This window comes from Lissotriton vulgaris, chromosome 6, assembly GCF_964263255.1.
Source record: "Lissotriton vulgaris chromosome 6, aLisVul1.2, whole genome shotgun sequence".
Classification (NCBI taxonomy): domain Eukaryota; kingdom Metazoa; phylum Chordata; class Amphibia; order Caudata; family Salamandridae; genus Lissotriton; species Lissotriton vulgaris.
In genome coordinates, this window is record NC_141694.1 from 1,215,814,593 (window position 1) to 1,215,840,192 (window position 25,600).

A 25,600-nucleotide genomic window follows, 5' to 3' on the forward strand; every position below is an offset into this window, starting at 1 on the left:
CTTTTTTGGCTTTAAAAGCCAAAAAAGCAGAGATAAAATTATTGCCCTATTTACAAGTGGGTGCTAACATGCATTGGCGCATGTTAGCACCCCTTTTCCAGACGCCTCGCTATGCATCTCTAATGAGATGCAAAGTGGGCGTCACTGGGCATACCCATGACGGAGTACCTTGTAAATTATCTCTAAATGCATATTGTGATATTTACAAGGTGGCCCTCAGGATTTTAGCAGATGTTAGTTTTGGGCGAAAACCGCGGTTTTCGCCGAAAAGTAACGTCTGCTAAAATCCCGACTAATGTATGTTGACAATGGGAGGTGGATTGATGTGTTACGACCACAGGGTCGTATCATCACGCATATCGCCATTTTGCAGGGAACATTGCTGGAAAACCAGCCATGTTCCCTGCAAAGCAGCACTTTCCCCGCTATCGCTGGATTATATATCGCCCTTGAGTTATGCGTTGATGATAACGCGCTAACTCGGCAATTTAATTCAGAGATAGCCGGCATTAGGGAAATCAGCGCTAGGCGCGCTGGGCGATAAATATCGCCCCTCGTTTTTGACATGACCCTAGTTGCAAATCATTGATGAGGCACTGCAAGGCCAAAACTGGATCGAAGTCATGTGTTCCTGCTTAGAGGGGCATGGTCTTGAATATCCAGCTGGACCATCCGTTTTGAGAGGTAGCCAAGCCTGGTTTGCATATCGCTTGTCCTTGTCTGTAATGGCACAAACAAGATAAAATCGATCATCATTACCAAAGCCAGTTCATAGCGTGCTCTGCGCTTGAATTCAATTATATTCATTCTAAAAATGTGCATAGAAAGCATGTTTTGTTTCATATGATATAAATAAAAATCACTTCTCAAAGTTATATAGGTGAGTAAAGTCACCATACACTGTAAAATACAATTGATAAAAATTAAGATTATGTTGTATTCGGTCGGTTTTAGGTACCCAGTGTAGGCGCTCCTGTAGTCACTTTTGCACACCTCCAATGTAGCTTTAAAAAAAAATCTTCTGCTGGTGCGAAGCATACTTTATGCCATTTTCTTTTAAATCAACAATAGCATTATAAATGACATACCATTCTTATATATCCTTCTTGACAGTTTAATCAAAGAAAAAGGATTTCAGCCATTTGACATTTACTTATGGTAATGTAACTAGTTTAGCTAATGCGAAGTCTTACTTAAGCCCGTAGCATAAATGTGTTCTCAGCATCATTCTGTATTTCGAAAAATAAAGTCGGTGAGTCGGGGCTCCTGTTTGCAAAATACCAAAAATAGCATGTCTCTATCTCTAAACTCATAATTACTTTCAAAAGTTTGACAATCTTTGCTTTTGCCACCATTTATTTGAAAAGAACAGCGGGTACGTTGATGCTTCTGGAAAAGTACACTTCTAGTTCATAAGCTTAAAACTAGTGTAATTTTCTGAAGACTGCTGGTTCTTGTTACTTGTCATGCTGGTCCCCGTCTCAGAAGACCCAAAATATTAGAGCGGATCAGGGTGGTATATACTATGTCAGCAAGTGGATGTAGAATTTCTCAGTAATGTCTATCGAAATAACACATCTTTAACAAAAAAGACTAAACTTTCTCTTTCATTGCATTACAGCCTCCAAATCCCAATGTGCTGAGGAATTCTTCCTACACAACGACAGAAAATGCAGGGCTTCAGAAAGTAAATCAACATCAAATAAAATGACTCATACAGAAACTGGAGGTAAGGCACTATGCACTCTGGAGGCATGTACTGCAATGTTTGTCGGTTTTGTTCTGGAAAATTGCTAGTGCATGTATAGCCTTCAGGTTTTCAAAGATGTACATTTGAAGATACCCCTTGCTATAAAATAGACAATTTGAGCACCATGTGAAGTTATAGGCCTTTAGCCCTCTCCAGATAACCTAACTTTTTATTGATCAAAGCCATGTCCTGATCAAGGCTCGCAATTCACAATACATGTTAAACGTTTATTTTTCGGAAGGCATGCTCCATTCCAAGAAACCCATACATTAAGGAGCACATGCATCATTCTAAATACCGGTGCGAATCTGCACCTTCGCGACCAGTATTTTTGCATTTGGGATGCATCAACGAAATGCAAAATCGAAATTTAAGTAATTGCAAAATGTACGATTAATTAAATTGCGAATGCCTTTAGGGAATTGCAAATTGAGTTTCCTAAATGCAATGCCTGATGAAAAAAAAATTGTGATTTCGAAAATAGGAATCGCAAATTATCATCAATTCAAAGTTGATGGTAATTTGCGAAAACTTTGAAAAATGCACAAAAGTGAATTTTTCTAAACTCCATGTTGCACACACACATGCCCTTGTGCTGTTGAAGCAATACATCGGTTCTGCTGAGCTGTGAGGTAGTGATAATGAGCCCGGTGTCATTGTCGAGGCTGCGATCAACAAGGGATATGAGGGCCTGTCCCGCGGGTGTGTTGCACAGCAGCAGTTCCGATGGGCCGCAATCCCAGTCTTTGCAACAGGTCTAATACACTCAGCAGGGGCAATTCATTGATTGTGCTCGGTTTTGTGCAACACAGCAGAGGAGATGTTTGGTTCCACTGGAGCCACAGCGGCTGGTAGAGAACCTTAAGCCCACTCCCAAATGTCCAGTACTGGTGTGGCACCTAAGGGCAGGGAAGGTTCAGAGACGGCAGAGTCCAGGTGCAAGGTTGCTGGAAGCCTGTTGTGTCCCTAAGGCTTCAGATCAGGAGGCCAGCCAACTAGTCCTTGGAGCCACTCTTAGGTTCTGAGCTGAAGAGTTGCAGGTGAAGTCCCTGTCACCCAGACAACAGGGGCGCAGGCAGCAGGTCAGCACAGCAGGGCAGCAGTTCTTCAGAGCAGCAGTTCAGCAGCATGGCAGTCCTTCTTCATGGCAAGTATTCACATGTCCAAAAGTGTATAGAAAAGTTGGTTGCTGAGTCCAGTATGCATATCCAGTTGTGCCTTTGAAGTGGAGAGAAGCTTCCAGAGCCAGGCCTTTGAAGTGCACAGGTGCCTGCTAGTGTGTGGCTGTCTAGGAGAAATACACAAATCTCAACTGCCAACTACACCCAATCATGTGACGCAAAGACAGGCTGCAGGTACCAAATGGCTAAGGCAGGAAAATGTCAACTTTCTAAAAGTGGAATTTTCAAAATAGTAATTTAAATTCCAGCTTCACCATAAGTTCAGATTTATCATTACAATTCCAAAGACACCAAACATGAACAGGTTACCTGTTCCCATTTGAAAATGCACTTATAAAAAGTAATATGTTAACTCCAATTTTATATATGGGAGAAACAGGCCATGCAGTAGTGAAAAACGCATTTAAGAATCTTTCACTACAAAGACATGTAAGACTTAAAACTACATGTCCAACTTTTTAAATAAACTCCAACCTGCACTCTGGACTGCCCAGCTCCTATTCTAGAGATGCCTTGTAGGTAGTATGAAGGAAGGTTTTTGGCTAGGTCTATTTTGCCAGGTTGAAATGTCAGTATATGTCTATATTTTTTAAAAACGTTTAATATATTTTTTGTATTATTTACACTCTTTTGGTGGGTAAAAATCGTGGCTTCTTTTACCACTTGTGTATTTCACCACAACAACTCCGTGAGTACAATACAATATATTTGTATTCTGGCATGATATCACTTTCTTGCTGGACCACTTGAGGTGGTATTTATTGTTCAGGTGCAGGTGTTTCAGAAGAGTTAGATATTAAAGCTTCACCAGAATCTCCTTGTAGCTATTCCCCAGCAAGCTGCCTATAAGGTATGGCTCTCACGTGGCACCACATGCCAGTGGTGTCATGTGAATACTTCTCTTTTGTGCCTCTGCTGGAGGTTTATTGCACAGATTGCACATAACATGCATTGATGTTACTTTTTCCAATTTATAAGTGTAATTCCCAATTGTGAAGAGATAGACTTCTCAAGTTTGATGTCTTTGTAATCACAATTTAAAATCCAAACCCATGGTGAAGTCGGATTTTAAGCTGCATATCTGAAAATGCCACTTTCAGAAAGTTGTTATTTTCTTACAGCTGACCTTTGTGTATTCCTCCTACAGAGCCACACTAAATTGGAGCACAGGTGTGATTTGATGGACCTTCCTGGCAGGATAGGAGGGAGGAGCTGGAGCCAGCCTCACTTACACCTGAATAGGCTATGTCCTGCCCCGACACAAAGGGCTACATACCCCACTGTAGTGAGTCTGGAGCCAGGACATGAAGTGAGGGCCTCTGTGCACTCCAAAGACAATTCTTTGAAGTCTCCCACACTTCAAAATCACAATCGGGTATAAGTATTGGACCTCAGACACCACCACTTTAGTACACTTCTGGGCCTGTACAGCCTCTGCCAAGTAGAAGGACTACTGTGCTGCTCATGACTGGGCTCTCTGCTGAACTGCTGCTTTGCTGGACTCCTGACTTGCTGTGCTTCCGTGATGCCTCCTGTTCCTCTGCCTGGGTGAGGAAGAGTGGACCCGAATACTTGAACAGAGAGTGGCTAGCTTGCTGATCTAAAGTGTAAGGGACATAAAGTACTTCCAACCACCCTGCTTCTGCAATTAGACTCTGCCATCTGTGGATCTGGCCTGCCAAGTGGTGCCATCCCAGTCCTGGCCCTTTGGAAGTGGGCCTTAGGTGCTTGCTCCAGCAAAGCCCATGCGTTCTCTGTCAAACCGGTGCATCGCTGCTGTTGCATGGATCAGAACTGGAGCATCGTTCCTGTAGTGTGGATCAGAACCGGCACATCACTTGTGCTGAATGGATCTAACCTGATGTATTGCCTTTGTGCCCACCGCTGCATGACACTCTACCTGGCACAATGTCTTCACATCCCCATGGACGGCAGCCTAGATGACGTTGCTGAATCTCATCATTGCAGCTCTCCACTCATTGGAGCCAATAAATTGCCACTGTGGTGCAGATCAGGAACAGTACATCCCCAACACTGCGTGGATCAACACTGATGCATTGCTTGAGGAGCACCCTGCATTTTGATGTTGACTCTGGCAGGATTAAGTTACCTTTTGTTGCCATGCATGTGTGCAGTCAGAGCTCAATAGAATAGCGATGGCCATATTAGTTTCGGGAAGTGTAATGACATCCCAAGCAATTCACTTGTTTTCTAAAGGAATTTTACCATCATTTTCAACATTATGGTTATTGTTTTGATGCATATTGCACTCTTTTAGGCAGCGTGGATTTTAGATGCTGTATGAGTACATAGGACAGTATAGATGCAGTTTCAAGGCAGCACATAACTTCAAACTGTCAGTTTAAAAGATTATAATTTTCCTGAGGAGAGTTTATAGCATAGGAAAACATCTAGGGGAGTGTTTGCGTGAAATAACAGTTATACATTTGACAAGTTATCACAGTAATTATTTTTTTAGGGAACTCTTGGACTACATAGAGGTTGAAAATCTCTGAAGGGTTGTATGTGTTAACATAGGAAGAGCAGGACAAGATTAAAGAAGCACGTTCAGCAAGGAAATTTGGGACACAGTACAAAAGACAATTAAATCAATGTTTAAAGAAAGTAAGAGGAAAGGTAAAACTGCAGTGGAGGAAATGGTTTGGTTGCTGTCTGAGGATTATGAGAGATCTAATAGAGGACCAGGAGGGAAGTGCTTTAAGAAGAGAAAGCATGGGAGGGAGACTGAAGTATCCACCGATTCTGATGAGCGAGCAAGTTGCTTAAAGTGTTAGGGCCTCTGGTGAGAATGTATGATATGACAGAGGTGGCCTTTATGAAGGGCAGCGATTTCAATATAAATTTGCTATGAGGATAGAGCCAGAGAGCAATTTTTCTAAATTGGTATGGGGTTTTTCCTGTTCCAAGCTACCCAGGATTTAGCACAGGTTAATTTGGCGACCTTTTGTGTTGCTGCCTTAAAATTCTCTGCTCTGGGAAGGCATTCCATGGGTGGAACATGGGTGTCCCGACTCATCCACCATGCTTTTCGGTTCTTTCACAGATTAACAGAGACTAGTAAATCTGTATATGTGTCAAGACTGTATGCCTTCCCGATAGAGGTGCAACAAGAAGAAATATATTTATTTCTCGTGAATGAGAAAAAATATGTTTATTTCTCCTCTTTGTTTCCTATTTCTACATGTGCTGCATTCTACAGCTTATTTGGAAACAGGGAAAATGCCTCTAAGAATTGTTTTTGTGCATGAAGGTGTCCCTTTCTACTCAAAAAACAATCCTGGTGCAAGATTTCCTTTATTGGCTCTCAAAAGCACATATTGTGCCAGTGCAGGGAGAGAGCATGAATACCCCATATCTTTGTAAATATTGCACATTCATGCCGTCTCCATTAGAGGGATCGCAGCACAGCAAGTTATCTTGCAGCGTTGCTCTGTGCCAAATAATGTACAGGAATTTATATAGCACAAATCACCGAGCGGATTCTAAGCGCTTGCTTAGGGAACCCGTCCTGGTATTCCCCTGTGAGATAACCCCGGCAGGGTATCCGCAAGGTGAAAGCCAGGCATCCCACCGCGAGGGGCCGTTGTGGAGATTAGAAAAGGGGGTGGTGATGAACAGAGTGTCTGAATTAAGCAGACCACTCTTACCCAGTCTAAAGATCAGGGTTTGATCCATCACCGTTATTTATCTCACTGCACCATCCCAGTTCAGAACCTGGCTATATGCAAATCAGTCTGTCCCTGGCCCAGTCCATCATGGGAACAGGGCAGACTAAACTACCAAGCCAATTCTTCACCAGAAAGGAGACAAGCTACCGGGGACCGGTTTCTGGCATTTCAGCCGTCGTCGGCCCGGCTTGCTTGAATCCTGATGGTGCAGTGAGAAAGGGACTCATGTCTGAGTATACACTGCCACACCTATAGTGGCCAAAAACAATTCTGATCTGTTGACTGGGTATGAGTGTTCTGTTTAATTCAGATACTCTGTCCATCACCACCCCCTTTTCTGAATCGTTTTGTCCACCATATCGTGGAAGGGTATACTCAGATGTGAGTCCCTTGCTCATTACACCATCAGGATTCAAGCAAGCCGGGCCGAAGACGGCTGTAATGCCAGAAACCGGTCCCCGGAAGCTTGTTTCCTTCCCAGTATAAGAATTGGCTTGGTAGTTTGATCTGCCCTGTTCCCATGATGCACTGGGCCAGGGACAGACTAATTTGCATGTAGTCAGGTTCTGAGTTGGGATGGTGCAGTGAGCTCAAAAACGGTGATGGATCAAGCCCTGATCTGTTGACTGGGTATGAGTGTTCTGTTTAATTCAGATACTCTGTCCATCACCACCCCCTTTTCTGAATTGTTGTGGAGATTAAGCAAGCTATTGCCCAGAGTCGCAGAGTGTGAACCCGTGAATCAAGTAGGCATCCGAGCGAGAATTGTCGAGTCCATGGACATTTTAGGACTCAAGATCCCGCCGAGCCGGAAATTGAACCCTGGTCCCGGGCTGACCTCTGCTTCCAGGCCTGCCTCCTCTAACCAGTGAGCCACACTTCTCCACGTGAGCCACACTTCTCCACAATAATGAAACATCTGGCCTAGCAGATTCCTCAGCTTTAGCTAGGACATATCAATTGCTAAAGGAGCCAAACTCATTGGGGAAAAGGTTCCCCCTAAATGAAGAGCTACCAGTGGAATTTGACTTTGATTGCCCAAGTAATTCCTGAATTCTTAGTGGACCTCAAGGTCTATCTTGAAATGGGCCAGATTTCCCCCACCCCAGAGTTACCAGGACGTATGATATTGGTAGCTCCGGTGTTAGAAAAAATTCCGAATATTTACTTAGTTAGCAATATTTAGGGCCTTTAACACTTGTCATGAATATCAACAAATATTCCATCTTCTTTAGTTACTGGAGGTAATGCTGCCATTAGCAAATATTATAGCATATAGTTTAGTACACTGAACTCATGAGGTGAGAGGGGTGTAACCCCTGTGGCCCGGCGCGGGTAAGGCGGGTGTTGGGCGGCCGGGTGGCACCCACCCTTCAGAGGGTCCCGATTCAGCCCAAGGCAAATGAATACCTGTTACATATGGGAGAGTCAGAGGTCTCGTTTTGCAGTCTATAGTAGGGCCCATCATCACACCACTGTGAGGCGAAAATACGTGGAAAAATGCCAGGCGGAAATAAAACTTGCACAGGACTTTGCGTCTGTTAATGTCCTTAGTAAAAATGATCAGAGATTCACCTGAGCAAGTGCATATGTTTTGCTATGATAGTATTCCTTGCAGTCAAATATTACTAGATCCCTCATTTTGAATGACCTAGTATTTGTTAATTCATAAAGCACATAAGTTCTATTGCTTTAGGGTTGTATATTTACGTATGCAGTATTATCTCTCCATTCTGAGTTAAGCCTATAAAATTGAAGATAAAGTAGTAATACCATATATTTGCCACCTTTAAATCGGAGATTCTCAAAATTCTGCTGTTTTTCCACACATTATATCTGCAACGTTATACCTGCTGAATTCGTGCAAGGTGAAAATGGTATTTCTGCATAGATTGGTGATTTCAATGAGATTGAGGTTTTGACTAGTAATAGCTGCCTGTTCAAACTATATGTGCCCTAAACCTAGCAGTTACTCTTGGTCCTAAATTACCCATAATTGACGAAACATTGTATACAAATGTTGCATTTCATGAAATTCTAAGGGCAAAAGAGAAATCTTACCTAACAGGGGTTTCCTCCAAGAAACGTGGGGACAGATTTACAATGAAAGTGACTTGGTGTGGACTGCAAGCCATTTGGCTGCGCCGCACGGATCACTGACAGAATATCGACAGTCAAAATATCGACTTACCAAAATATCGAGGTAAAAATATAGAATGCCAGAATATCGACTTCCTATCTACAAACAGGTAAGTACAAAAATATCGACTCCAAAATATCGATAGGAGAAAACTATAGACAGTCAAAATATCGAATTTTTAAAATATCTTAAAAGTAATTTAAAAGTAATATAATAATAAATATAATTATTTAGAACATACTTAAAATACTTAAATAAACTTAAAATTAATAAATAATTATTGTAACTTTAAAAAAATTTAAAACATATAATATATATACATATTATTAACAAAACATATACAATATTTTTTCCCTAGGATAGCGAGAGGGTTAAATTTACTATTCACACTCCAGAGAGTGCAACAGTAGGGAAAGCGTTGGATAGCGTAGGGGTAAAAATTACTATTCCCACTCCAGTGAGTGCAGCAGTAGAGAAAGCGTTGGATAGCGTAGGGGTAAAAATTACTATTCCAACTCCAGAGAGTGCAACAGTAGGGCAAGCGTTGGATAGTGGAGGGTAAAAATTACTATTACCACTCCAGAGAGAGCAACAGTAGGGAAAGCGTTGGATAGCGTAGGGATAAAAATTCTTATTCCTATTCAAGAGAGTGGAACAGTAGGGAAAGCGTTGGCTAGCGTAGAGATAAAAATTACTATTCCCACTCCAGAGAGTGCAACAGTAGGGAAAGCATTGGATAGCGTAGGGGTAAAAATAACTATTCCCACTCCAAAAAGTGCAACAGTAGGGGAAGTGTTGGATAGCGTAGGAGTAAAAATTACTATCCTCACTTCAGTGAGTACAACATCAGGGAAAGCGTTGGATAGCGTAGGGATAAAAATTACTATTCCTACTCCAGAGAGTACAACAGTAGGGAAAGCGTTGGATAGCGTGGGGATAACAATTACTATTCCCACTCCAGTGAGTGCAACAGTAGGTAAAGTGTTGGATAGCGTAGGAGTAAAAATTATTATTCCCACTCCAGTGAGTGCAACAGTAGGGAAAGCGTTGGATAGCGTAGGGATAAAAATTACTATTCCCACTCCAGTGAGTGCAACAGTAGGGAAAGCGTTGGATAGCGTAGGGATAAAAATTACTATTCCTACTCAAGAGAGTGCAACAGTAGGGAAAGCGTTGGATAGCGTAGAGATAAAAATTGCTATTCCCACTCCAGTGAGTGCAACAGTAGGGAAAGCGTTGGATAGCGTAGGGGTAAAAATTACTATTCCAACTCCAGAGAGTGCAACAGTAGGGAAAGCGTTGTATAGCGTAGGGGTAAAAATGACTATTCCCGCTCCAGTGAGTGCAATAGTAGGGAAAGTAAATACTTCATATATAAATATAAATAAAATAAATATTAATACCAATTACAAAATAATTAAATATTTTACAATTTAATAACATATAATAATTAATCAATCAAAATTACAAATAAAAATTAACTAATAATAAAAATTACCTATTAATACTAATTATTTACCAATTACCAATAAATTAATTTACAATATAAAAATAAATAAAAATTAGACACAAACAATATTTAAAAAATGTAATTACTTACAATTAAATTACTTCCCAAGCTATTCTCCTATAAACACACAACCCTCTACAGAAAATAATGTAATAAAAGTAACATATTTATCAATTAATCAAGTACAATAAATTACAAATTATATTTTAATTAATTACCGATTAATAATTAATTAACAATTAATTCTAAATAAATAACAATAAATAAAATAACATATTTAATTAATTATAATTAAATTGCTTCCCACCCTATTCCCCTATAAACCCACAACCCGCTACAGAAAATAAATTACTAAAATTAACACATTTATCAATTAATAAATTAAAATTAATTACCAATTATATTTTAATTATGTACAAAGTAATAATTAATTGACAATTAATTTTAAATACATACCAATAAATAAAATAACATATTTAATTAATTATAATTAAATTACTTCCCACCCTATTCCCCTATAAACCCACAACCCGCTGCAGAAAATAAATTACTAAAATACCATATTTATCAATTAATCAATTCAAATTAATTACCAATTATATTTTAATTACCAATTAATAATTAATTAACAATTAATTCTAAATAAATACCAATAAATAAAATAACATATTTAATTCATTATAATTAAATTACTTCCCACCCTATTCCCCTATAAACCCACAACCAACTACAGAAAATACATTTCTAAAATTAACATATTTATCAATTAATAATTTAAAATTATTACCAATTATATTTTATTAAATTACCAATTAATAATTAATAAAAAATTAATTCTGAATAAATAACAATAAATAAAATAACATATTTCATAATTATAATTAAATTACTTCCCACCCTATTTCCCTATAAACCCACAATCCGCTACAGAATTATATTACACAAAAATTAAAAATTAATATTAACTTACCTTAAATTCGATATTTTTGTTGTCTATGTTATGTATAGTCGATATTATGTCCATTCTATATTTTTGATTCTATATTATGTCCATTATATTCGATATTAAAATTTTCTAGTCGATATTTTGGTAGTCTATATTATATCTAGTCGATATTATGTCTGTTCTATAATTTTTACTCGATATTATGTCTAGTCGATAATTAAAACTCTATATTTTGACTCTATACCGCGCCACACTGAGTCACTTTTGCAACAATATGTTGCATCTATGTGTTTGCCCCTGCGCTGGCGCACAAACCGCTGCCATGCGCCGGATCAGGCACTCTTGCATCATGGTGCAAGGATGCTTACGTCATGCGGAAATTGTTTTTGTGCAGGAAGGGGTACCTTCCTGCACAAAAACAATCACTACATGCATTTTCCTTTTCATTGTGTGCTGTAGAATGCAGCATGCATTAACCCCTTCCATGCGGCCGAGATTCCCCTGGTGTGCTGTAAACAACACGAACAGGGGCGGGCCGTGACGAACCCCAGCCGTCATCAGCACACGAGCACCGTAGTGCATGACGGCTGGGGTTCGTCATCAGCATGGAAGGGGTTAAAAGAGGAACAAACGAGGAGAAATGAAAACATTCCTCCTGGATGTGCCTCCCTCAGCTTCTCCTGGGGAGACATAGCATTCAGACGCATTACCAGATTTGCAATTCCTCGTAAATCTGGAAATGTGTCTAGTTCCATGGGTGTTGCGTTGGAAAACCCACAGCAACACCCATGGAACGGCCCTTTCACGCAAAGTGCAGTGTGTAAAGGGGCCATATTTACAAGAACAGGAAAAGTCATGCAGGGTGGCTTTTTCTTGCCCTTGTTAATATGGAGCAGTAAAATACCCCACGTCACAAAAAGTGACCTCCTGTAGGCGCAGGAGCTTGTAAATCTGCCCCATGGTTCGGATGCAATTAGGCCCACTGTTTTGACATTTTTTATTACCTTGGGCCTCATCCATGTTAATGCATTGAATGTGCAAAGGGTTTGATATTGTTAAGCTAAATTAGGAAAAAACCTTTCCATATTGTCAGCTCCAGATGCATAGTTCTAAAGATGTTTGCCGTTTCTTAAATTAACAGTTCACATGTTTTGCATACAGTCCTTCTTTGGTTCATTATAGTCTTCAGCTGCTTCTTGTAAGCATTTAGTAACATTTCATTCGGGAGCTGATAAAATATGGTCGCTCTTTCTGGCCATGAACGTTGTTTCTATAAAAACAAACAGGAGCAGATCTAGCAGTCAGGGCTTATCTTTGACTTGGCCAGTAAAGCAAAAAGGGAAAAAAATCAATGGTCTTATTACACATACAACTTTCTGTCTGATATGACGTTACTAAAGGGCAAGAGGTGCTGAATCTGACATGATGCCAGGGGCCTTGCAATCCACTACAGCAACAGGTGCAGTGGCCAAGGGTGTAATGTGCCTCAGGTACCCCAAATGAATCTGCCTTTTAGAACCTAACCCGGGGATAAAGAGGTTATTTCTGTGCTTTCATTAGGGTCCATAGCACTGTTGCTATGTCACTGGTGATAGCTATGTGCACGTGTGCAAAATTAGTGCTTGCAAAGGGAAAGCAGTACAAAAGGGGGTCACCACCCCACTTTTGTACCGCAAAGTGAAAAGTAGCATTCTCTCAGTTGCATGGGGGCATACCTCATGACAATGAGGAAAAGCTCCCGTCACTGAAGCAAGCAAAATACCAGAGAGCTCCAAGGGATGCACAATAAGGGGGCTATTCTCAAACTGTACTTTGCAGCATATTTAATAGTACTATAGCAGTACTTTCATGTACTAAAAATGATAATCACAAACCTACATGAGGTGGTCTCTGATGTGTCTGTCTTATCTGTGAGGAGGTCTCCGCCATGAATGCATAGATCTACGGACATGTTTGCATTTGTTTAGAAAGAAAATGGGAGAGGAGCCAGGGGTGTGGCTGGAAAATAGGTAATACTAATTCCAAAATGGGGGGGGTTTAGGAATATGTAAGGAGGGGTTAAGGTAAGGGTAATGAGGTGTGTAGGGGGAAAACACAACCTACAAAAGAGTAATGCCATTGCTATTCACAACTTGCACTTCTAAAACTATTACAGCCAAATAGGTCCCGAAACAGTAGAACATGAACTTCAGCTCAGCTTTGAAGTAATTTCAGAACCACAGAAAGCCAACTACTGGCACTGCAAAATACACCCATAGAAAATAAGATGTAAAAGAAATGACAATAGAAAGAAATTAGAAATGGCAGTGAACATTTGTTTTTTTAAATTACGTTTTTAATTGTATATTTATTTTAATAGTTGTAAGCACTTGCATCACACCTGGTAATGCAATGTTATGGCTCTTAATTTTACTTGCCACGTAAGGGTGAAAATGTTACAGCACTAACAAATCACAGGCAGGCTGACTAGATGAGAAAAGAATGCACACACTCACAAACGTTTTCTGCCTTAACTATGTTGGTGAATGTGTTTGTTGCTTTGCCCGTCGTTTTGAGGAAAACCTAGTTGAGGAGTAAAGAAAGGGTTCACTAGCAAAGGGATTAACATATTTACCATGTCAACTTAAGCAGCCCTTATGACATACCACTTCGCACCTGATGTGATCCTTGACATGGTTGCACACTTGGAAGAGAAGCTTGATCCATCTACTGCCTGCTCTTCAGGTTGTTTTTTCCTATACCAAATGTCCAGCTGTACTCCATATTATGGTCATTGGATGTGTAAAGGGGTCAGCTCTGACAATGTTGGCATCTCATAGGCAAGCCAGTCGTGGTCCTTGAATCAGGTACTGCGATACATCAACAGAAGCTTGCACTCACTTATGACCATGCCACAGTCACTGGAATATGGCAAAGAGTGGCAAAGACATATTATGCTTTTGTCTACTGCCCTTGTGTGGTAGATAGTATTGACCTCATCCAAGTGGCATTTCAAACATCTGACCATGCAGTACATCTTTTTGCACTAACCAACGATGGCAATCTATCAACGTGCAAGGTGTCTACAATGTCAGGGGCTGCTTTATTAATGTGTACACAGCTTTTCGTTGAAGCAAATACAACAGTTAAATCGTTAGTTAGCCCCTGGACATTGGGGGAGGCATCTCAAGCAGGCTCACTCATTACTCACTATGACACAATAGACACACATTATCCTAACACTCATTACAGATAGATAGACATATTGTATTACATTTAGAAAAGAACCCAGTTTTGAGGAATATCATAAATGTTTATTGCAAGTGATACCGGTTATCTGCTCTCTCACCTCCTCACACCATCCAGACTAGATATACAAACCCCACCACCTCAACAGAGGCACTATTGGGCACACATGCTTACTTTTAAAACACTTTTGGAATCTTAATGTTGTCATTCAGATGCCTTGAACATGCATGAGGGGTACGGGTGTACTCCCCTGATGCAGTGCAAGAACATTATAGCCTGTTGAACTATTGGTAATGAGAATGAGATCCAAAACTATGGGTGAAAAGTGTATGTAATAGGCTGCATGGACCCATATTCATGATGGCCGGAGATAAAGATAGTGAAGTCTGTGAGACTCGGTGAGTTATCAGTTTTCTTGATCAGCTTTTTGGTAGAAAAGACTACCCCTTCATTGTGTTAACTGATAACAGCGTGCAAATTATTTCTAGAGCAATAGTGACATGTTTTAGCATAGGAGGTATCAAGCATAAGAAATTGCTTTATACCATTCTGAGGCCAATGGCATCATTTATCTCTTTAATAAGATGTTGAAGGAATCCTTACAAAACGTTCTTGTCTCGGGTTTTTGTTGGATGGTGGAGTTGAAAAACAAAGTGAGAATATATAGATTGCACCCACACTCCACCACAGGAGTTTCACCTTTTTTTATTATTTAAAGGAAAAACTGCCAAGAGAGTACGGGAGGCAAGATGGCCGCTGAAGCATTGTAGGTGCTAGTCGCATCTAGACCCCTCTCCAATCCATGGACAGACCAGGCACCTGATGGGCTTCTGCAGACAGTATGCTACGGTGGTTTTGTTGGCTGCGATCCGAGGAACAAAGCGACGGATCCTTCAGCTTGAAACGAGTCTCGGATAAAGTGAAGGTTTTGTTCACTGTTTTCCTAAAAGCTATCGAGGCAGAGATGGCAAACAGAGGGAAAGACAAACAGCCGTTGAATACCGGAATTTCTAAAGAAACGTGCCAGAAGGACTCAGGAAGGACCGGCATTATACCTAAAACAAAAGTGCCTCCCCCCAGCAAACGCTCGACACCCACGATATCGACGGCTTCCAGGGCTCAGCAGCGGAAAATAGAGAAGAATGAGAGAGTTGGCGAAAAAGACAAGGAGCCTAAACCGAATACAGAAGTTCGTAGCGGCAACAACAGTCAAGCGGCAAGAGCTTTAGCGGAGAAAAAGAAAGGCGACCTCACCTTTCGTCAGCCCTCCATGACAGAAGTCTTCAGTGTTAAAGCATCCCCGGGGGCTTCAGGTGCAGGCACAGTGGCTTCAGGGACAGGCACAGCGGCATTGACGAACACAGAAATCCTGCCGGCAGCCGTACCTGGTAGCAGCGTCCTCGAGGACGCAAGCGGAGGCGTATCCAGGCAACCAACGCGAACAGACCTCACGCTTCCCGCGGAACTACAAGCGGCAAGCTGGTCAATTACCGCTGAGAGAGACGCTGAGAGAGACGCGGAAAAAGAGGTGAGAGATTCCACTGGTGGGGCTGGAATAACGGAGGTATTGAGCACAGACCCAATGTTAGAAGCGCTTCAGGAGGTGGAGGCTGAGATTCTAGAGGAGCAAGCACAATCTGTGAAAGACAAACAAAGAGACATTGCTATGAGTCCCAGAATACGGCGAGGGCAAAAGGATCAGGCAGACACTGATTTTACAGAGGGTGCAGAGGGTGCAGAGGGGGATAAATTTTTTTCAGTCCCCGAAGAATCAGATTCTACGATAACAAGTAGTGAAGATGAAGGAGAATCATTAGATTCGTGCTCTAGCTCAGACGACACAGGAGGCTCCAAAGGGAGAGGATCACAAAAAAAGCGCAAGCTGACAGCCAAAAAAACAGGTTCTCCTCCAAGCTCGTTTAAGAATACTCATAAAAAGCTGGTATGGGATTATTCTGCTACCTCCAATTTATATAAGGAAGACGGGCAAGACACTCAAAGTGAAGATGGGAAGCTGGATATGATATTTGCAACATTAAAGCAAATACAAACGGAAGCCAGAACTGAAAGTAGGAGGGCCAGGCATGACACCAAAAAAATCCAAGCATCTATCAGGAAAATAAACAAAAAATGTGAGGAAGTGGAAGAAAGAGTCATAGGTGTTGAAGAAAGGACGGGCAGAATAGAGGAGGAAGTTACAGACTGGCAGGCTAGTAGAGAGGAGCAGATGAAGATAGTGGGGGACCTACAATGGAAAGTGGAGGATTTGGAGAACCGCCAGAGGCGCAATAACGCTAGACTCCTTGGAATTGAGGAAGGGGCGGAGGGGCAAGACCCCAGAGGTTTCGTTATTAAGCTGCTGAAAGGTGCTTTTCCAGAGGCGCCATGGCAATGGGAGCACGAGGTGCAGAGAGCTCACAGGTTTCCACTCACGGCAAAGAAAAGAAGAGACAAGGGTGCATTGCCAAGGGCTATGCTAGTATTTTTTGGAAACTTTCTGGCGAGACAAGAACTGATGGAGAAAGCCAGACCTGACTCTAAGAAGACGGTGGATGGAATTACATTCTTCGCAAGACCTGACTTCTGTCATGTAACTGTGGAGAGGCGGTGGAGACTCAGACAATTGATATCAGCATTCCAGAGCAGAGGCGCTGAGGCATATTTGATGTTCCCAGCAAAACTAAAAGTCATTTCAGGAGGCAGAGTTAGAATGTTTTTTCGGAGATTAAGGCTGGAGAATTTCTAGAAGAGCTAAAAGAGCAAGGGGGAGCTAGAAGGTAGTATTCAAGGGGTTGTATTAGAAAAGTGGGAAAAGGCAAAGAAGGTAATGAGGTAAAGAATGGTAAAGAGAAAAAGGTGAAGCCATTCAATTGCCTGGGTAGTAGGATATGTCAGGAGTAGAGGTTTTTGGAAGGGGAGGAGAGGGGGGCGACGCTGCAATGCTCAGTGGACACGCATAGGTCAGGAGTGACCTATTTGCCTGTCGTAGGGGGGGTGGGACAGCAGGTTGGGAGGGGGGCTACAAATGGGGAGGGAGGAGGGGGGGGAACACGGGTGTTGGTTGGAGCAGTAATACAGTACAGTTTTGTAAAAGCCATTATGAAGAGAGAAAATGTAAGAAGTATTGCGCGTGGACAATTGAAATGATTGAAGAAGAAAAATTTGTGACATGGAAAATAAGGATAATCACGATGAATATCTGCGGCCTAAATAACAGGGAAAAAAGGCAAAAGCTGGCCGCATTATTACGCTTTTGGAAAATCGATATAATTTGTCTACAGGAAACACATATAGCTGTCAAGGATAAGTACTTGCTGGAACAAATGGGTTTTGAGGTTCTTGCCTATACAGGTCAGGAAGAAAGATGTAAGGGAGTGGCAGTTTTGGCAAGGAAAGGTAGTATAAAAGTTAAAAAAAAAAAGGAGGACGGTGATGGGAGATGGGTAAGGCTTGAGCTGGAAACTTCTGCAGGAAGATACACACTTATCTCATTGTATGGTCCAAATGACGATGAACCCGAATTATTTGAATTTGTGGATAGAGATTTAGCATTATGGCCAGAACCTGTGATATTTTGTGGGGACTTTAACATTAACGGTTTAGATGGTCTTCTCGACAGGAAGGGGGGGAGGTACATTGGAAGGAAGAAAAAGATATGTAGATCAGTACAAAATCTTGCTCGTCATAATGCATTAATTGACATGTGGGTGGAATCGAATCCAGTGGGTACAGGTAGCACTTTTTATTCCGCCCCGCACAAAACTATAGCGAGATTGGATTACTTTTTCATTTCTAGCTCACTTGTAGGTAGATCCAGAATAGAACGGCTCCCCAGAATTGTGTCAGATCATAATCCACTGGTTCTAAGTATTCAAACCTCTCAAGACAAAGAAAGAACAATATCTACATGGACATTTGAACGAGGGTTGCTGAAAGAGGAGGAGTATATTTTAAGAATGAAGGCATGGATAACACAATTCTGGGATATTAATAGATACTCAGCCTCAGCGGATGTGGTGTGGGATAGTTTTAAGGCAGGCATAAGAGGGGAGACATTAAGCTACACAATAGCAAGAAATAGAAGAGAAAAGGAGATTAGAACCCTGATGGTGCTAGAAGAGGCTTTAGTGGAGGCAGTAAGCAAGCATGAACCCTTTGAACAGATATTACTGGATTTGGAAACACAAAAAGCAGAAACAGGCGTTACATTAGCGCAGAAGCTAGCTAGGAATTACCTAGCAAAAAAAGAGAAGTGCTACGAATTCAGTGAGAGGGTTGGGCACCTACTGGCAATTAGAACCAGACAAACGCTAGCAGCAGGGGAGATTAAAGAAGTCAGGGATAGCACTGGGACAATTGTAAACAAGGTGGAGGAGGTTCAGGAGGTGTTTAGGAGGTTTTATGAGGCTTTATGCGAACAAGATGCAAGTACGGGAGCTATAAAGGAAGAAAGTACGGACTATCTAACACAAAGACCACAGACAGAGCTTAGTACAGAGGAGAAGGATAAATTAGATGAGATGTTAACAGTTCAGGAGATAAGAGACGCAGTAGTTAATCTGCCTTCGGGCAAAGCAACAGGACAAGACCAGATACCTGCAGAGTTTTACAAAACCTTTTGGGATGTTATAGGTAAAGACTTGTTGATGATCAGCTGTCTGGCACAGGAAGGTAGAATTATTCTGCAGTCATGGGCCAACGCGGACATCATAGTGATCTTAAAAAAGGATAAACCGCCAACAGAACCAGGCTCATATAGGCCAATTACTCTACTAAATGCGGATGTTAAGATATTCTCCAAGGCTTTAGCTAACAGGCTTAGCAAGGTTATAGAGAAAGTGGTATCCCCGGAACAACATGGATTTATTCCTGGTAAAGGGACCACCCAACATACCAGGCAGATGATCACTATCTTAGATGCAGCAGAGGCCTCTGGAGATCCTGTCGCGGCGATCTTTTTGGACGCCGAGAAGGCCTTCGACAGGGTTTCTTGGGCTTATTTATGGAAAGCGTTGGAATGGGCAGGTATAGGTAAGGGATTCATTGTAGCAATACCGGCACTCTATAGACAGCCTACTGCTAGGATAAGAATTAATAAATCCTACTCAAAGACGGTACAGATTGGGCGGGGGACTAGACAGGGATGTCCAGCCTCGCCCCTACTGTTTGCCATCTACCTGGACCCGTTCCTGAGAAGACTATCAGCTAACGGTAGGATCCCTCCAGTTACAATGCACGAGAAAGACTTCAAATTATTTGCCTACGCAGACGACGTGGCTATTATAACATCAGAACCGGCGGGAGCATTGGCTGAAATTGAACAGGAGGCGAGGAAATTCGGGGTGTTCTCAGGGTATTCAATAAATAGAGGGAAGACACAGATAGTACAGAATAGATACTCAACATTTGTAGATGCAAGAGTAGTCCCGGAAGCAACATACCTGGGAGTTAGGGTGACCGCGGAGTTAGGGAATTTGGTAGAGATTAATATGGATCCACTGCTAGGGAAGGTTAAAAGAAATTTGGAGAGGGTTAACAATTTACATCTGACACTAATGGGTCGTATTAACTTCATCAAAATGGTTACTTTCCCTAAATTCCTCTATTTGTTTGAGGTAATATAAATTTTATGATCGATTGTGTCCCCTATCTTAGACCCCACCGACTCCATGTACTAGTTTGAAGTGCATGTAACTTCCCTCCTGTGCTAGCTATGAAGACGCAAATACATTTGCGTCCAACGTTAACATGTTCTCTTTCAGATCCGCCATGAACGGATTGAATATTCAGTTTCTAAATATGCTATGCCAACGTCTTTTTGTGGTATACCTTACACGTTTTTCAGCTCTGGCGAAGTAGGCCTGAATTCTGCCACCGAGCCTCTTTTTACTGCCTTCTGACTCTGAAGGCCTCAGCCCAGGCTACCTCTGTGCCAGTGACCCCTGCCTTACTTCTGGGGCGGCGAACGGTGCTCGGCTCATCCCGTTGCCTGCCAAGACTGTATTCAACCTTCAAATTATCTGCTCCACTCCTTGAAAATACATTCCTGTCTGGTAGATTCACGTCAACATCCTTCCAGCTGCAGAGCAAAGGGTTAGGCCTCACTGTCTCTATGCAAGTAATTCATGGCCCTGTTTCCATGGTAGGCCCATGCCCTCCCTTCGCACCCCTCGCGTCTCATGCAGACACGTAGACGCTCGTACACGCACTCATAGCCAGTATAGAATAGCCTCTTGTCCGAGAGACCTTTTCCCTCCAGATAATACAGTTCCTTAAACATGAGATATTAGATACGATTTGGGATTAGGTTGATCTGACATCCAGACATCCGTCTACACTTGCAGGGCTAAATGTCAAGTCCCCCTTCACCCCTCGAGTTACACGTACATAACACGTCATACTGCTGCGCGCGCATCTCTGCCATGTATTTTTGCTGACATTGCCGGATTCACTCATGGATCCGCCTACTTGTGACATCATGTTCAATGACGTTCTTGTTCACGCCTTCATGCACGCCTATTGTAACGCCTTTTGTATTACGTACACGCATTCTTATCTCTCTTCTCAGCTGTTACGCCTCCTGCATATGCCTTTACTGTAATGCATTGACTATATATATGAATGCCTGTCAATAATGTATTGTCGCATACTTGTCGCATACTTGCATATTCGCATATTACCATTGACTCTGTCAGTCTGTCCCTTCCCGAACCTATGTGGTGACGGAATGGTATGCCACCTTGGCTCGAGCCAATATGCTAATCACCCAATTCCTTTTATAGGAATAAAACCCTTTTGAGAAACCTCAAATATCACGGATTTTGCCTCTTATTTATTATGAGTTATTCTTATTGATTTTATCGCATAGAAATTAAGCACCGGTAATTAGAATTTACCACATTTTGGCGCCCGAACAGGGACCCCTCCCCCATCTCACGCGCCGGTGGTGCGTTGCAGGCCCGGCCCCCTGCCACAGCCGGACGGACAACTACGCGTACCCGCAGGATTTCCTGTATCTCCCTCAGGCCAACGGAGGTGACTGAGGCTGCGATCGACACCCAGACGAGGCGGTGAGAAGTGCGGAGGATCCCGACCAGAGCCTAGCTGAGAGAGCAAGATCCGAGGTATACGGAGGCCCACCAGGTTCCGAAGTTCCGAAGTATCTGCGTCACGAGTCGAGTCCGAATCCAGTCCGAATCCAGTCCAGGGTTTCCGAGGCCTTCCGTTTCCGTGCTTCCCGGTGAGTACCGTTGCTGGGGACGCATCTAGACGTGCGCATTAGTTTGTGCCGGTCAAGACAGGTGTGGGTACACAGACCTGGTCTGCACTGTTTTAGACAGTGTATCTGTACTGTTTAGCAGTATATCCAGTCTGCACTGTTGAGCAGTGTATCTAGTATTATGCAGTTAGCAAGTTACCTTCTAATTGTCATCATTCATGTTAAAATGTCTTAATGTGTCTCAAAATGTCGTGGTATGAGTGATTGTTCGATCGTAATTATTGTGATTATTGTGTTCAGTGTGTTCATATCTGAGTAAGAACCAAGTAGCCAGATTTCAGGATGCCGTTGTTCTCCAAATTAAGACAACTAAAAACTAGAAAAGGGGTATTAGAGGAAGCTGTTCCCATTCCACCTAGGGACACTCCAGGGTACTTTATGTACCACAAACATGGCCTAGATGCCGTTTTATTCCTCGACTTATGGGTGGACTACACTAAAGAACTATCCGAGAATCAGAGATGGCCTGCTGCTGGGACATGGGATGCAGATTGCATCATGAGAGTAGAGGAAGCATTGTGGAAAAAGAAAGCCAGACAGTCACAGAAGGATGCCATTGAATTATGGCGTAAAGAATCACATAGGCGTACAGAAAAAGCACTTAGAAAAGAAGAGAAAAGGAGGGAGGATCCAGAGAAAGCCCAGGAAAACGTATTAGTTGAGGAAGGTACTCGAGTAAAATTAGAACAGGTAGACAGACAGCGAAACACACTCATGAACGGCATGTACCCCCTCTTGACTGAGGGTTTGCCTAAAGCCACCCCGGAAGTACCGAAAGAACTACCACCCCCACTGCTTCCGATTAAAATGCACCAGAAAACAGCAAAGGACATTTTCCTTTCGTCCTATCTAGACGATGTGGCCCCCGCATATGTAAATACCGCACCGCCACGCACACCCCCTCCTGCCGGCCAAGATGGTCAGCTCCTTCCTCCCCGACAAGCCACTCCTCCTCCTGTTCCTCCTGGTCTTCCAGCTGTCCTTCCACCCATTCCTGGGCCTGCTCCCCCCGTTTTCCACTCAACGAACCCCTTCGGAGCGGGCGCCCCAGGAGGCGCGTCCGGAGGAGCGACAGGTTTCCAGACTCCGCCATCCGCCCATCGGCTGACCTATAGAGACCTAGCACAGCAACGTACACCTAGAACAGGCGATATTACACTATATGGAGATAATCTTGGAGACTGTAGATATGACCCAGTACCTGGTAAAAAGAATGACGAAAGAATGTTGCTCGCATCAGTACGCTTGCGACGAGTCACGAACTTTTTATTAACACTACCTGGAATGGTAGATCATCTAGATCGAATATATCAGTTTGTACAGACAGGAGTAGGGCCTGAAAGTATTAAGGAGGCCATGGCCTATCAGAAAGCGGACACGAAAGCCAAGATATTACGGTTTCTTATAAACTGTTTTATAAGGGAAGTGGATAGGCCGGGTATGAACCCGGAAGACGTAAAAGCGCTCCACCGGTGGGGCCAGAATATCGCAGCTGGGAATCACGATAAAGAGGCCTGTGTAGAAAATATGTACCGAAGAATCAGAAATGCAATAAAAAAGATGCATGAGGAAAGACAGCCGCCACCGGAAATAGATTCAGACAAAGTTGAATCCTCAGAGGAGGAGGGTGAGTACGAGCAGACCCCAGAGCAGACACAATTGCCAGTCAGAGAAACGATAGCATATGTAGGTAAGGGAAGACCTTTCAATAATCCAATGCGCCCAGTGCGTCCAGAAAGTAAAAGAATGTTCCAAGAAGCCATGTGTAATCCAAAGACTCCTGAACACTTATTCCAAGCTACTGATAACAGACTTCGAGAACGAATGGGGTACCATGTACTCGATTCTATGGACGAACAAGAATTAGCCAGGTCAGCCGTGCAATGGGCTGACAATTCTGAGAAATATGGTGATGATGCGTTAGCGCATACGTTTTTGAACCTGACACCGAGTGAACAGCGTTTAGCTGGTACATACATGATACAACATCTGCTCTTATTGTATAGAAGCCAACATTCTGATCCAGGTCCCTTGCCTGATATATTAATAGAACTGCTCATGAACAAATGGAGAGGTCTAGGTACCGATCTGATTAAAGTAATTCTAGAACACCGACACAGATATAGCGCCTTCCTATGTCCACAGACCGACTCAGCACATGTCATGGAAAGAAAGATGTATTACATGGACGGACAGAATCCGTTGCGAGAAGTACACCCAGTGCAGAACGCAGACAATACATTCAGGCGGGTGTTTGTGTACACACCCATAACTAAAATAGAATTATTGGAAATGAAAAAATTGGTACCTAGTCATGACAAAGATCCCGCAGGTTTCCACCGTGAAATAAAAGATATGATACTCATGGGTGACTATACTTATCCCGATATTATGAAAATATTGAAAGTATTACTGCCTCCCGGTATATACGAGAAACTCAAAGAAAAAGAGTGGGAGGTGGGAGACACAAAGATTGATTGGGCTGCATTAGAAAACGAAGAAAGTACTAGAATTCCGGGTCAAGGGCTCGGGGATAAAGTTAAAGCATTACCAGGATTGTTAGTACAAGTGTTGCCACGTTTACTAAGTACTAAAAAGGAAGATTGGGGTGCAATTTCAGCTTGTAAACAGAAACCCGATGAAGACACTAGTGATTTCTATACCCGATTTGAAAAGTGTTTTGGTATTAATAGTGGTCTGAAAGCGAGTAGCGACTCATATCCGCATCTGTTTGTAACAAAATTAGTTGAGAATTCACTGCCCCAGGTTAAAAACAGAGTACTGAAAGTCGAGAGCACCTGGCAAGCTAACACCCCTTCACAAATGTTACAAATGCTACAGTACCACCAGAATAGAATTAGAGAAGAACAAGAACACGAACAAAGACGTATGAAAGACACGAAAATGAAAATGTTAGTTGCTCAGTCAGTTCCCGCCGATGGCCATAAAAAGGGTGGGACCCAGTCCAGTAATTCGACAGCTCCTGTTAAAGGGACATGTAACTACTGTAAACAGCCAGGTCATTATGTAAACGATTGTGCCGTTCTGAAACACAATATCTCCACGGGTAAGACCAAGGAGAGACCACGCGTACCTAGACAAGATCAGGCCCAGCAACAAGTACCACAGAATATACAACATATTCCGCCTATGCCAGCTTCATCACAAACTGTAGCCGTGCCACAGCAACAGCCTATCACTGCAACACAGAACACAACACAACAGATGTACCAGTACGCACAAAATGATTACCCCGATTATCAACGATACACATGAAACAGCCTAGAGAGGGAGTTTGGCTTGCCCCTTATTGAAGTTCCTGTAGATCAAGAGGGTCCTTATGTACACAGTCAAGTATTAGGAAAAGACAGAAAGTTTTTGATTGACACGGGGGCAAGCAGGACCACAATCAGTCACAATGAGGTTCCAGGGGCACCCCTCTCAGGCTCACAGAATGTTTCCCTTGGATTTTCAGGAAAGCCTATTATTAATGAAGTATCACAGCCACTTCCCCTTGCAGTTGGTCCTCTGACACGGACTACAGATTTATTGCTCACAAAATCATGCCCAGAAAACTTATTAGGAATAAAGACACTGAAAGCCCTAGGAGCTATAATATGCTGTTCTCCGGAAGGAGTACGTTTATTTTTGTGAGATTTTAAAGGCCATTATGTATTAAGAGACATGGATCCCCGGTTACAGAATGTACCTGCACACTTGTGGGCACAAGGCCCCACTGATGTAGGTTGTATGCACATTACACCATATCGAGTCACACTCAAAGCAGGAGTGGTATTACCACGAATACGACAATACAAGTTACCTCCAGATGCTGTAGTGGCTTTACTGAGAATTATTGACGAGCTCATTGCACAAG